General features: G+C 43.4%; 1 pseudogene; it reads right to left on the bottom strand.

Annotated features, from left to right (window-relative positions):
• Window positions 1–1104: 1104 nt before the first annotated feature.
• On the bottom strand, window positions 1105–14277 carry LOC115415736 (protein MB21D2-like; annotated as a pseudogene).
• Between the last annotated feature and the right edge of the window lie 204 nt (window positions 14278–14481).

Consider the following 14481-nt stretch of genomic DNA (forward strand, 5'->3'; position numbering starts at 1 on the left):
GTTTTTTGGCTGTTTTCCCATAAACCTCAGAGTTGGACTGAAGCCAAACCCTGGTCCAGAATGAACCCAGAACAGGACTCGGTGGGTTTGTTTCTGCTGCCCCCACATGGATGGAATAATTACTACAGATGTTTACAACCACGAAGGAACCATTTAGTGTTTTCTACCAACAACTGAAGTCCAGTTCTGTCTGCCAGAACCATGAGTCCTGAGTGGAACAGTAGACGACAGGATAACGTTCCTTCTGTTCTGTTTGGAACACAAGAACAAGAGTGGGGAAAATGGAGATCATTAAGAAAGAAGAACATAGAAGAACGTAAAAGAACGTAGAACATAGAATGTAAAAGAACACTGAACGTAGAACATAGAATGTAAAAGAATGTAGAAGAACAGAAGAAAATAGAACATAGAAGAATGTAAAAGAAAAAAGAACATAGAAGAATGTAGAAGAAAATAGAACATAGAACAAAGAAGAAAATAGAACGTAAAATAACAAGAAAATAGAACAAAGAACACAGAAGAAAATAGAACTTAGAAGAATGTAGAAAATAGAACGTAGAAGAATGTAGAAGAAAATAGAACAAAGAACGTAGAAGAAAATAGAACGTAGAAGAATGCAGAAGAAAGTAGAACGTAGAAGAATGTACAAGAAAATAGAACAAAGAACGTAGAAGAAAATAGAACTCAGAAGAATGTAGAAGAAAACAGAATGTAGAAGAATGCAGAATAGAACGTAGATGAATGTAGAAGAAAATAGAACAAAGAAAATAGAACATAGAAGAACTTAAAATAACATGGAACAAAATAGAACATAGAAGAATGTATAAGAAAATAGAACAAAGAACGTAGAAGAAAATAGAACTTAGAAGAATGTAGAGGAAAATAGAATGTAGAAGAAAATAGAATGTACAAGAATGTAGAGGAAAATAGAACATAGAAGAATGTAGAAGAACACAGAAGATAGAAGAACGTAGAATATAGATGAAAACAGAACATGGAAGAGCATAGAACATAGAAATGAACGTAGAAGAATGAAGACTAAAGTAAAATGTAGAAGAACATAGCAGTAGGATGTAGAAGAACAGAACCCACCAGGAGTCAGACTTATTGTACCAAGTGTTTATTTACATGAGTAGTTCCACGTTACAGCAGGTAAACCCAAACAGCAGCCGTTCACATGACGGTTCCCTCCACCCCTGGGTCTGACGTCAGTAAACACACCGTTCCCTGGGTCTGATGATCATTAAACGCACTGTTCCCTGGTCTGACGGTCATTAAACACACCGTTCCCTGGTCTGACGGTCATTAAACACACCGTTCCCTGGTCTGACGGTTATTAAACACACCGTTCCCTGGGTCTGACGTTCATTAAACGCACCGTTCCCTGGGTCTGACGATCATTAAACACACCGTTCCCTGGTCTGACGGTCTTAAAAACACCGTTCCCTGGTCTAACGGTCATTAAACACACCATTCCCTGGGTCTGATGATCATTAAATGCTTCATTCCTTGGTCTGATGGTCATTAAATGCACCGTTCCCTGGGTCTGACGATTATTAAACGCACCGTTCCCTGGGTCTGACAATCATTAAACACACCGTTCCCTGGTCTGACGGTCATTAAATGCACCATTCCCTGGTCTGACGGTCATTAAACACACCGTTCCCAGTGTTAAACTCAAACACTTTATTGCGTCACTCAAAACCACCAGGGTTTAAAGCTCAGACCTCTACTTGTGCGTTCCATTTCCTGGAGTTTAGGTCAACGTTCTTCCCTTTGATGGCTGGACTCACCTTTTTCAGGGTTCGTCAGTCCTATTAAAAGTTTTATTAGGTACTAATAAAAATGAACCAAATTCCTAAAGCTATGGTTCTAACATTAAACTGAAATACAGCAAATCCTGCAGGATAAGACTCATTATTGTTCTATGCAGACGACGCCATATACTTTAGTACTTGGTTCACTATTGTTCTATGCAGACGATGCCATATACTTTAGCACCTGGTTCATTACTGTTCTATGCAATTGACACCATATATTTTAGTACCTGGTTAAATATTGTTCTATGCAGATGACGCCATATACTTTAGTACCTGATTCATTGTTCTATGCAGACGATGCCATATACTTTAGTACCTGATTCATTATTGTTCTATGCAGACGATGCCATATACTTTAGTACCTGGTTCATTATTGTTCCGATAACAGGAAATAAAGTTTCATGCTAGTTTGTGAAGTTGTAAAGTGAACATATGCCTTTAGCATCAGTAGTTAAAACATTCAATGACAAAAAGGAGTTAAAATTGGTCATGGAAATAAACCATAGACAAAAATAATCTGGTAATTTAGAATAAAAGCTACAAAAGAAATGTTCTAACATTTGTGCATCACTAGGGATATTTTTGGCTATTTTATTTTTCTAACATCAAATATATATAAATATAAATATGGCAAACATTGAAAACCACTCTCATTATTTAAAAAAAAACCTCATTCAAAACCATAGTGGCAACACATCAATAAGTGGCACTTAAAAGGTCAAGATTCAGAAAATGGAGATTTCATATACAATATTTATATAGAAACTTTAGACACGACTGAAACAAAAAAAACATACAAATCTGTACGGTTATGCGTGCGCTGATGTTACTCAGCTTCTGGCAATAGTTTAAAAAATTCCTTGAGTTTTGTTGAGAAAATGGCGGCAGCTTTGTGTAAAATATTAGAAGGCGTTTAAAGACTGGGATAAAATAGTCCGAAAGCATCAACAGAGGTTCAGACGTCACCGTCGACAGGAAAAGAACATGAAATAGTGTTATTTTTCCTACAATACATGATATGAAATCATCTAAAAGTAACCAGGTGTGTTCCCATGAGTGAAGCCAGTTTCAGGTCTATGACTCCTCTTATATGGGGGGGGGGGGGGACCGCCATCTGAAGGGTCACACCATCAAAAAACCAACAACGTTGCATAAAGAAATCCATTGTCTGAAGTTTGATAACGTACAGCAGCAAAGACAGAGAAAATAAACCTCACAGTTCAAAGGTTCTGAACAGAAAAGTGGCAGAAGGAAGTAAGGTCAAAGGTCACAAGGCTCCGAGGAACCACAGGGAGTCCACTTCCACCGAGCAGGACCCGTGTGTGGAGTGTGTTATGCTGCTTTCAAGTGCTGTACGAATTATGGGAAATACTAGTCACAAAATCGGAAATCATTTTATTTTCACTGGAAAGCTGGGAAAAATGTTGACCACCTTTTCAACACGGTGGAGAAAAACGAGGGATTCAAGCCAGTATAAATAATAGTTTTATTAATGTTCTGCTACTGTTAGCAGGTGATTTTACACATTTATAGCATAAAAAATAAACATTACAAACCAAACGTGCTGTATCAGATGAACGAACACGTCCATAAACTGTGTTCAGCCAGTTTTAAGTTTACTACGACAACAAAAGCACTTGAACACAACACACTGGTAATTTCACGTTCACTAGTGAAAAGGCTCATCTTTCCGACAGCACTTGAAGGCAGACATGAGTGGGCGTGGGCTTCAGGTCCTGTGGGTCTCTAATTAAACCAGATGTACTAGTTCAGTGTTAACGCTACAGGATGTACAGGTGTGTGTGTGTGTGTACTTGTGTGTATATCACTAATTGCACTTGAGGATGAGGGATAAAGATCACATGACTGGTCCGATTCCTGCCGTTTTTCGCATTCTTTCTGGAAATGTCCGGGAGCATCTGCAACAGAAGAATTAACAGACACAAACGAAACGACCGAACTGACACCATCGTCGGTGGGCGGAGCCGGAGTCGAAGAGCCGCCCACCCAACGTCAGGTTCTAAAACACACAGATACGGTGAAGCCGATTGAAATGTGCGACATAAACGCGTAAAATGGAAGAAAGTGATGAAAGGAAGTGGACATGTGATGACGTTTAAAGGAAGATTCATGATACGTTTCAGACAGAGCACAAAGATAGGAACAGTTTCGCAAAGATAGGAACGGGTTTGCAAAGATACGAGCAGGTTCACAAAGATACAAACATGTTCGCAAAGATAGGAACGGGTTCGCAAAGATAGGAACGGGTTTGCAAAGATAGGAACGGGTTCGCAAAGATAGGAACGGGTTCACAAAGATACGAGTGGGTTCGCAAAGATACAAGCGAGTTCACAAAGATGGGAACGGGTTTGCAAAGACAGGAATGGGTTCACAAAGATGCGGGCAGGTTCGCAAAGATACAAACGGGTTTGCAAAGATAGGAACAAGTTCACAAAGATACGAGCGGTATCTTGTCTGTGATGTAAAAAACACATTCCGACGTCTAAGATCTCACAGTTTTTACGTCATTCCGACTTTGGTGTTTGATCGGAGTCAGATTTCCAGACGTAGAACCTCCGTCCAGATAAAAGTCGACCTCCGTTCCATTCATTTACAACATTAAACCAAACAGATCGGTGGTTCTCAACTGTCTGGGATCAGAACCCACTATCAGCCCTCCACTGATCACAGCTCAACTAAATGTATTTAATAAAGATAGCGCATTTGGAACCTGAGAGAAAACAGAAGATCACAGTGTGAAAACACAGAAGACAAGCTTAACCCTTTATCGGCCAAGTGACCATTTTTGGTCATTTCCTCAACATTAAATATGAGTCCACCCTGTTCCTCGTGTTGGTTTTTATTAAATTATAGTGTTTCAGACAGATTTTATAGACAGGTTGATGCTGTAAAATAGTGAATATGTGTGACTGTGACCTCATAACAGCTGTTTTATTGCATGTTTAACTTTTACTAAGTGTTACTCGGATGTTTGTGGCTAGAGGATGGAGACTGTTGTCATGGCAACTGATGAGGACTGGTAGAGGACGACGTTCCAATAAGACACTAAGGTTGAACTGTTGAATTTTCAGAGTACTTCCCTGAGTTGTCCTCTAAAGGGTTAATGATAAGCCAAAGTGCCCGGTGTTAGAAATATTCCCTTTCAATCTAAAAGAGAAATATTTGACTTAAAAGCCAAAGCTCCAAACTCAGTTTAGTCACTTATTCAAGCCATTAACTCACTGAGGTTTTGTCCAATGGAGTGTAAAACACATCTATGGAGTCCACCGGTGGTTTCTAACATCATCTGTTGTCCTGACAAAGACCCTGGACCTACTGAAACGGTTTGTGACCCATTCTGGGTCCCGACCCACCAGTTGAGAACCAGTGAAACAAAAAAGCCAATATGTTGAAGAAAAGACGTCGACGTTACTGAATGGTTTTTCCAGTTTTGCTCTGCAAACTAAATTTTGTAGCGTTCTTTGTTATTGTCAGGTTCCTAAAAGAGAAACGACCGCAGACAGAACTGAGCACCTGCTGCACATGTTCTGCCCGAATGCTGAAGGTTGGTTTTAGTGATGATGGACGTGAGCCGTCCCATCATTCAGCCACGGCACCATTAACGAAGCAGCAGAACGCACCGGAACCTTTACCCCCCAGCACCCAAATCTGATCTGAACATCAGCAAAGGGTCGATGTGTTTAAGTGGAACCTGCAGACGACAACGGACAATAGTCATGGACTTGAAGACACTGGCAGCAGTTTGGGGTCAAACGTCCTGATTGGCCCGTTGTCACAGCTGGTGGTGTGGACATGAATATGATTGACAGGTGTCTGGATGGCGTCTGTGTCCACGGTTTGGACATGATTTAACTCCCTGGGGTAGAACCAGGTTCTGTGGGGTTCTACTGACTTTGTGCTCTGTCTGAACAGTCGGACACTTTACATGACGGTGGTCTGAACGCAGCAGGTGAACCTGAGGGTTGAACAGCTGACGTCCATCTGCACTCTGATTGGACGGTTTCCTGAACCTGTCTTGTCCATCAGTGATTCAACTCAGACCAAAGGTCTGTTTTATCAATAGTATTTGTGCAGCAGTACTATAATCCTGTACTACTACTGTACACAGTGTAGTAGTACTGTATACAGTACAGTAGTACTGTAGTACTACTGTCGTTTTACTGCATACGGAGCAGCAGTAGTGCAGTAGTAGTGCAGTACTACTGAATAGTAGTAGTACTGCAGTAGGTACTTCAGTAGTACTGCAGTAGTACCAGCGGTCAGTAAGTGTCTCCTGATCGAATCCACACAAACAAACGCCACAGTCAAGGAGTGAGTTTTTCATTTACATTCTGTGCAAAATTCGACCAAAGTCTACGTCTGATCATCAGTCCATCTACACATTAGTGTTCAGTCAGTTCAGGTATTTACAGTTAGATTCTAAGACGTTAGTACCATCGTCCCCCAGTGGGACAAAAGACATTCCTTAAAGGGACAAATCCACCTCCAAAATGACTCTTCACTCCTGAGTTTGACAATGTCCCTTAAAACCCAAAACAATGACCTCCATTTGACATGTGATTATTGGTGGATTTTCACCTCCATCCACATGAACCCTTATCAGTGGAGGACACGAACAGGACAGTCTGTCCCTGGTCCATCAGGACAGTCTGTCCCTGGTCCATCAGGACAGCGCCCTCTGGTGGCCATGGACGGAAACGCAGTCACCTCAGGTCATGTATGAGTCATTAGTGTCCGTCAGAGCGTGAACCAGCGCTTCACCTAAAACTGACGGAACTGCAGACACTTTAACGCAGACACGTTAAGAATATGAAGTTAGAAAAGATTGAAAAGACACGAGTGAAATGAAAGTGAAAAACATTAAGGCCTTTAAAAGCTGCTTGTGTTGTGGTTTAACACTGTTTAACACGTTTAACACTGACAGTATTTCCAGTGGATTGTATGGATTTTCTTATGACCTTTCACAATAAAGCCCTTGAACTTTGACCCCGCATGACTCCACTTATTTTACCTGCATTAAGGAGAAAAACCGGAACTGAAGTATTGACCTTTTGTTTCGATTCATTTCATTCCAGTTAAACCGTCAACGTTAATATCAGTAAAAACTACAGAAAACAGAATTATCCAAACAGGGGGTTTGGCTTTGGACAGTTTCGAGCTTGCAGATACATTTATTGATTTATTAATTACTGTTAATTAGACGTACAGTTCAACTGTTCCGTAGCATGTAATTAAGTTAAAAGTAGTACATTCCAATAATTAAACAGCTTTTACTGATAGAATCTATTATCATAAATAAAAATATGTATTTTAGTTACATGCTTTGAGATGAATTCATCTCAATTAATGACATCAACACTGACTGAATATTGATCACGTATCAGTGGTTGGACCGTCACCATGGTAACAGCATCAGCCACCTGAGCATCATGTGGTGGATTAACTCGGTACTATTTCAACTATTCACTTTTGGTTCCTTAGTGACGAAGACCGAAGCGCCTGGATCTGGGTATTTTAGGAGAAAAAACCTCCATCCAATGTTTGGAAAAGTATCTTGGATTAAAGACCTGGACCATGTTGAGTCTGTGTAAGACCTGGACTGGATTAAAGACCTGGATCCATGTTGAGTCCTGTGTAAGACCTGGACTGGATTAAAGACCTGGACCATGTTGAGTCTGTGTAAGACCTGGACTGACTAATGTGGACCCTCTGAGGACACGTTCATGACCAACAGTGGACCGACACAAGGACCTGCGGGGTCCATCCACGGCCACCAGGGGCGTTAGTGTTGGGAACAGGAAGTCCCATTTCAGGTGGACGTTCACCTGGTCCTTCCCAAACAGATGCTCTCAAAGGCATTGAGCAGGTAGAAAACAACAGGGCACACAGTGAACCAGGAGGATAGAAAAATAAAAAAGAACCGACTGTGGAGGAAACCACGACACTATTACCGCACTGTGGCAGAGAAACGGAAACAAACCTCTGAAAAGAACACAAAGGTTCAGAGAAAAGGCAGAGAAAGGGTAGGGGCAAATAGAGGAGGGAGGCGGGGTTCAGTCCTCAGGAAGAACTTGGCGTCGATGCGGAAGTGCGGTCGCGTTAACGTCGTCCGGGTTGATGACACCGAGATGGATTTCCCAGGGTTCTCTGTGACCAGCTGCTGCAGCTTCTTGCCAGACGGTCGTTCGGCTGGTTCTCTCCGCCGGCGTCGGACGGCGGCGACGGCAGGTTGTTGGCGCTGCCTCGCCACGGCAGTTCCACCGTCAGCCTGTTGGCGGCCTTGGCCGTGCTCGAGGGTGGTGCGCAGGTGCTTCGGCCGGGTCCGAGCGCACGACGACAGCTTGCGCGCGTTGCAGCACCGGCCCGTCTCGTCGGACAGGGTGCTCCAGCATGTTGCACTGCGGGATTGAAGTAGTTGGGACTCTTCTTATTGACCAGGCAGTGCTGCAGGTCGTCGATCAGCCCCCACAGGAAGTGGGGCGTAGAGTCGTCCTGCGCCAGGTAGTTGGCGGGAAGGCGGTCGCAGGCCCAGAGCATGATGCTGCGCAGGTGGTACGGGCTGATGGCCTTGGGCCGCGGACAGTAGCTTGATGATGATGGCTTTGCAGGCCTGGTACGCCTGCATGAGGCTGGACGAGATGCACTTCTTCAGCTGCACCTCGCTGCGGTGCGAACGACAGACGCCCACTCTTTCTTCTTTGCGGCCTTTGTAGGAACAGGCGGGAACCAGATAGAAACCGCTGATCACCTCCTCCTCTGTGATCTTCCCGTCCAGAAGTGGTTCTCCATGAGCCAGCTCTGGGCCACGGCCGGCCAGCCTGCAAACAAGGAAACAGGCGGTCAACAGGTGGTCAACAGGCGGTCAGCTGAACCTACTGTAAACCAGCCTGCAAAGGAACCACAGGACACCAGAGTCAGGGACTAACACTACCACCTTAAACCCACAGTACTACCTTAAACCCACAGTACCACCTTAAACTCACAGTGCTACCTTAAACCCACAGTACCACCTTAAACCCACAGTACTACCTTAAACCCACAGTACCACCTTAAACTCACAGTGCTACCTTAAATTCACAGGACTACCTTAAACCCACAGTACTACCTTAAACCCACAGTAACTACCTTAACCCCCACGTACTACCTTAAACCCACAGTGCCACCTTAAACTCACAGTACTACCTTAAAACCCACAGTACTACCTTAAACTCACAGTACTACCTTAAACCACAGTACTACCTTAAACCCACAGTACTACCCTAAACCCACAGTACTACCTTAAACTCACAGTACTACCTTAAACCCACAGTACTACCTTAAACCCACAGTACTACCTTAAACCCACAGTGCCACCTTAAACTCACAGTGCTACCTTAAACCCACAGTACTACCTTAAACCCACAGTGCCACCTTAAACTCACAGTGCTACTTAAACCCACAGTACTACCTTAAACCACAGTGCCACCAAACTCACAGTGATACCTTAAACCCACAGTATACTTACCCACAGTACTACCTTAAACCCACAGTGCCACCTTAAACTCACAGTGTACCTTAAACCCACAGTACTACCTTAAACCCACAGTACTACCTTAAACCCACAGTGCCACTTCAAACCCACAGTACTACCTTCTAAACCCACAGTGCCACCTTAAACTCACAGTGATACCTAAACCCACAGTACTACCTTAAACCCACAGTGCCACCTTAAACTCACAGTGTTACCTTAAACCCACAGTACTACCTTAAACCCTAACCCTACTCTCTGATTGATGCTTTGGTGTCCTCGCTCTGGTACCTTTGAAGGACACCACCGGGACAATTCATAGAGCATTCGGCTGCTGCCCACGGCCCAGGAGACGGAGATGATGGTGCCATTCCTCTCCACCTTCTCGACCCGGGGCATTCCCCCTCTGCGGCTTCTTCTGGACCTCCCGCAGAACCAGGGAGATGGACTGGGTAGAACAGAATCAGCCCAGCCAGCGTCGGAGAGAAGAAGTAGTTGGTGGTTCCGTTGATGTGGTCGACGACGGTTGCAGCAGTCCTCCACTTGTTGATGTTCCTTCGTCGAAGAGGCGGAGGCTGAGCAGGAGTGGCCCAGCGCCGAGTGCCTCATGTCCAGGTCACCGGCTGGTTCCGGTCGTGCAGTTTGAGAGCATGGACAACAGGGTGAAGTCCATGTCGTAGTCGGTGCCGCGGGCATAGACGCTGAGCTCGTCCAGGTCCATGTCCACCCACGCCCTCCGGACGCCGACCGACAGCAGGAGGTACCGTTGGCCACCGGGAGCTCTTGTCCAGCTTCTGGAACCATCCCTGATGGACAGAGGGTGAGGGTTAGGGTGGACAGACAGGAACCGGGCCTTACCGGACTGACCCAGGTCAGGGTTCTGATTACGGACCTTCACTCACATTTCAAACATGAAGAAAAAATCCAATGACTACATTTACCAAGCGGCTGATTGATAGATTGATTGATTGACAGACTGATGCTGTCCCAGCCCACAGACATCCTGTCATCACCTTCAGTGGATAATCTGAACAGCGTCATTAATGTCTCAATGTTTTTCATAGTTCTGTTGCAACTTTTTTAATACATTGTCAGTCTTTTATCAAATACCAATAATCATAAGTGTCATGTTTAACCCTTTAACTGACATGTTTGTGATGGAAACAAATCCAAACCACAGAAAACATTTTTCAATATTTTCATATAAATGTATTTTTCATTGTTCCTCCTGTCGTATGTCAGTGCTTTAACACCAAATTGGTTCATATTATTGTTCTTTCTGGTTCTAGGTCAAATGTAAAGTGTATTTTGGACTCACTTGGTAGAAGGTGTTTTTACAGACGTTTGTCCACATGGTGGATGAGTTCATACTGATCTGAGCAGAACCATAGGATGTGGTTCATGTTGTTCAGTCCTATTGACAGTAAAACTCTGCACAGACACACAAATGTCCTGGTGTCAATGTGTGTCAAAGGCCTGGTTTGTGTTTTTTAAACTTTTAGTAAATTCACAGAAGGACAATGTGAGTTTTTATAACAGTAACTGTACTTCTTCAAGGGCAGTATCAGTATCAGTATTAGTATTAGTATTATATTATATTATAGGGTCCAAACCCCACCCACCAAAGGTCCAATCCAGTCCCTGGGATAAATTAGAAAAGAAAAGAACAGCATGATGACCTAAAACAAAGACTCCAGATATCCTTTGGTTTAATGTGAAAAAACAATATCCATTATGCCTATAAATAAAGTCAACTGCAAAATGTGTTCTTTGTTTTAGTGCTAAAAAAAAACCCCATTAAATTATGAAAATTTACATTTATTAACTATCCTTTAATAATAAATGTGACAACCTGAACAAATATGAACCTGAAATGTCTAAAAATTAATGAAGTGTAATTGTACCAACTTTCTGCCTGTTTTTAAACGTTTGGTGTATTTGTACATCTGATCATGTATAAATATTTGTAGATTTGATCATGTATAAATATTTGTACATCTGATCATGTATATTTGTACATCTGATCATGTATAAATGTATAAATGAGAAGTTTAGGCAGAATACTGATCAATTTGATGCACTCTAGTTTCTTTCACTTTAAGCTGACTAAAGCTTAAACAAACCATGTGTTTACAAACACAGTCAGTAGGAACTAGGGCATCTTTGGAACTTCGCTGCAACATGCATTGTGGGAAGCGGAGGTTCGCTCAGCCGCCTGGCAGTGGTAGCACATCTATATGATATTACAAGGATGGAACAAACACGACGTGGAAAGGGCTGAAGGGAGGCGGAGCTCCAGTTTTTTCCGCGTCGTGTTTGTTGCAGCTGCTGCCGCCGGGGGGAGCTCCGCTGGCTCCGCTGGCTCCGCTTCCGCGTTTCAGTCGTTTCTGCGTCGTGTTTGTTTCATCCATAGAATATCATATGGTGTCACTGCCGCTGCAAAAACCTCCACTTCCCACAATGCACATTGTGATAAAATTTCCATAGCTGCCCGAGTTCCCTCCCAGCTCTGTGTGTAAACTAGGGATGTAACCATATGAAAATTTCATATCAGGGTTATTGTGACCAAAATTATCATGGTTATCATTATTATCGTGGTATTGTTGAAACTGTGCTCAAAATGTTCAAAAAGTACTGATACACATACTGAAATAATTTAACCAAGTTGTATTAAAAAATAAATAATAAAATAATTGGCACAATGCACGTTGTGTTGACAGAAACATTCAATATTAACCCTTAGTGGTCTGAGTCTGTTTTGTCTGTTTTTCAGTCCTTTTGATTTTGCCTTTATATACTATAGAAACAAATGTTTACTATACCCATGTTAGGGATCTGTTTTTTCAGCACAACTTCATCTATATCATCTGTCTACTATTTTTTCTCTTTAACCTACTATAAAACATAAAGGCCAGAAAACACAAAATATAAAATCTGATTTAAAAAATATATCATTTATTGCATAAATAACACACAGATGCTTAACGAACCTTTTCAAAGACTTCAAAAGTGAATATTGGTTCCAAATATTAGGTATAGAAAATCAAAATTGTAATAAATTAAAACTATACTCAAATATTTGACATAAAAGCAGATCTTTACATAGGTGTTTTTCCCCTAAAGTGCAGTAATCAAATATGGTTATCATGAGAATTAGAATTTAAACAGTAATACTAACTGTCTGTAATTTTTACCGCGGTTCATCGTTATACTAGTAATCGTTACATCCCTAGTGTAAACACATGGTTTGTTTCTGGGGATGGTACTAAGAAACTGTTCACTGAGGGAAGAGATTCAGCTGAGTAATGACAGACGAACAGATTCAGGATACTGAGGATAAGACTGAGGATGGACAGATCTGAGGACAAACCAAAGTCTCCCACAGCTTTAAGACAGTTTGCAAGAGTCAAATCAGTTCTGCCCAGGGATCTGTTTGAAACTGATCTGTGCTTTTGGAACTGCTTCACGTGACTGTTGTAATGCACTTTTTTCAGGTTGAGTGAAAATGAGTGAAAATACACTTTCCCGTTTGCAGCTTCTTCAAAATGCTGCAGCTCGGCTTTAACAGGGACACTGAAACATGAACGGAAACATGAACATGCCACCAGTTTGAGCTTCACTCCACTGGTTATCAGGTGTTTTAGAGTTGGTTTTCAATTCTTCTATTTGCTTTTAAATGTTTGAATGGCCTTGACCCTCCTACCTGTCTGACCCCCCCCCCCCCCCAATGCTCTCAGGTCAGATCAGCTGCAGCTTGTGGACCTGTTGTTGCCCCACAGCTGTGGTCCCAGTTGCCCTTAGATGTTGGACAGACTCAGTCTCTGCCTGTCTTTAAATCACGTCTAAAAACGCACTTTTCTCATTGACTTTTAATCTACACTGAGATGTTCCTTTTTTATATTTCTTATGCTGTTTTTTTTTAAATCATTTTAAATTGTCTTCATTTTTATGATGGTTGTATTTTGTTGTTCTTAGCTCCCTTTGCACCCTGTGTTATCACCATTTTTACTGATTTAATTCCTTGTTTTATGTTTGGTGTCCAGCCCTTTGACCAGCTGGAGTTCTTAAAGTGCTTTATACATAAAGTAGGTTTGGAAATTTAACTTCTGTGTTTTTCAGGTCATTCACATCTTTTCTGTTAAGATATTTAGTAAATGTTTTCAGAATTTAATGTTATTTTTTTGCACTGAAACAAAAAATAAAGTCTGGAGTTGTCATTACTTAAAGCTATTCTGTGTTAATTTAACTGGTCTGGCTCAGCTCAGCTCAGGTCACACTGGGCCTGGGTTTGGCAGCCCTGACCCCCATCACCCCCCCCCCCCGGCCCGTGCACAGGTGAAGCGGCTCCATCATCAACAACACCCCCCCCCTTTCTATTGTTTTCCTCCTCCACACCCCCGGCTCCTGCCTCCTCCTCCTTCCGCCTGCTCCGCCTCAGATGCGGCCGCAGGTTCATGTGAGCCCCGGGCATCCCCAGCCCCGTCGCCCGCCCCGGGTGTGTGTTTCCGGTCCCTCGGCCCCTCACCCACATGGAGAAGATGAAGTCCTTGGCCGTGTGGATCTCCAGAGCCCGCTGGTCGTCGTACTCCCGCTGGTCGTGTTTGCTGAACTCCTGGATGAGCCGGTTCAGATCCTCCATCCGGGCCGCCGACCTGAAGTCCAGCTCGGGCCCCACGCCGCCGCCGCCGCCGCCGTGCGGGAGCCTTCCTCCGGCCATGGTGGGGCTGTTACCCAGGCTGCCCGCGGAGCCGGAGCGAGCGGAGAGAGCAGGGGCCGCCATCTTTCCTCCACGGCTTCTCTACTGTTTATCCGACTGCTGCTGCCGCGGAGGGGCCGTGCCGTGCCGTGCCGTTCTGAGCTAAACCGAGCTGAGCGGAGACAGCCCCACCGACACAAGCACCGGAAGTAGCACTTACACTTCCGGTGCTTCGCCCTTTCAAAATAAAAGCCCGACTGATTCTGAACGGGTACGGAACCATCTGGTACACAAGAGTACTGCATTCACAGTACAAGTACACTTATGTGGTACACAAGAGTACTGCATTCACAGTACAAGTACACTTATCTGGTACACAAGAGTACTGCATTCACAGTACAAGTACACTTATCTGGTACACAAGAGTACTGCATTCA

This window comes from Sphaeramia orbicularis, unplaced genomic scaffold (assembly GCF_902148855.1).
Source record: "Sphaeramia orbicularis unplaced genomic scaffold, fSphaOr1.1, whole genome shotgun sequence".
NCBI classification, from domain to species: Eukaryota; Metazoa; Chordata; class Actinopteri; order Kurtiformes; family Apogonidae; genus Sphaeramia; species Sphaeramia orbicularis.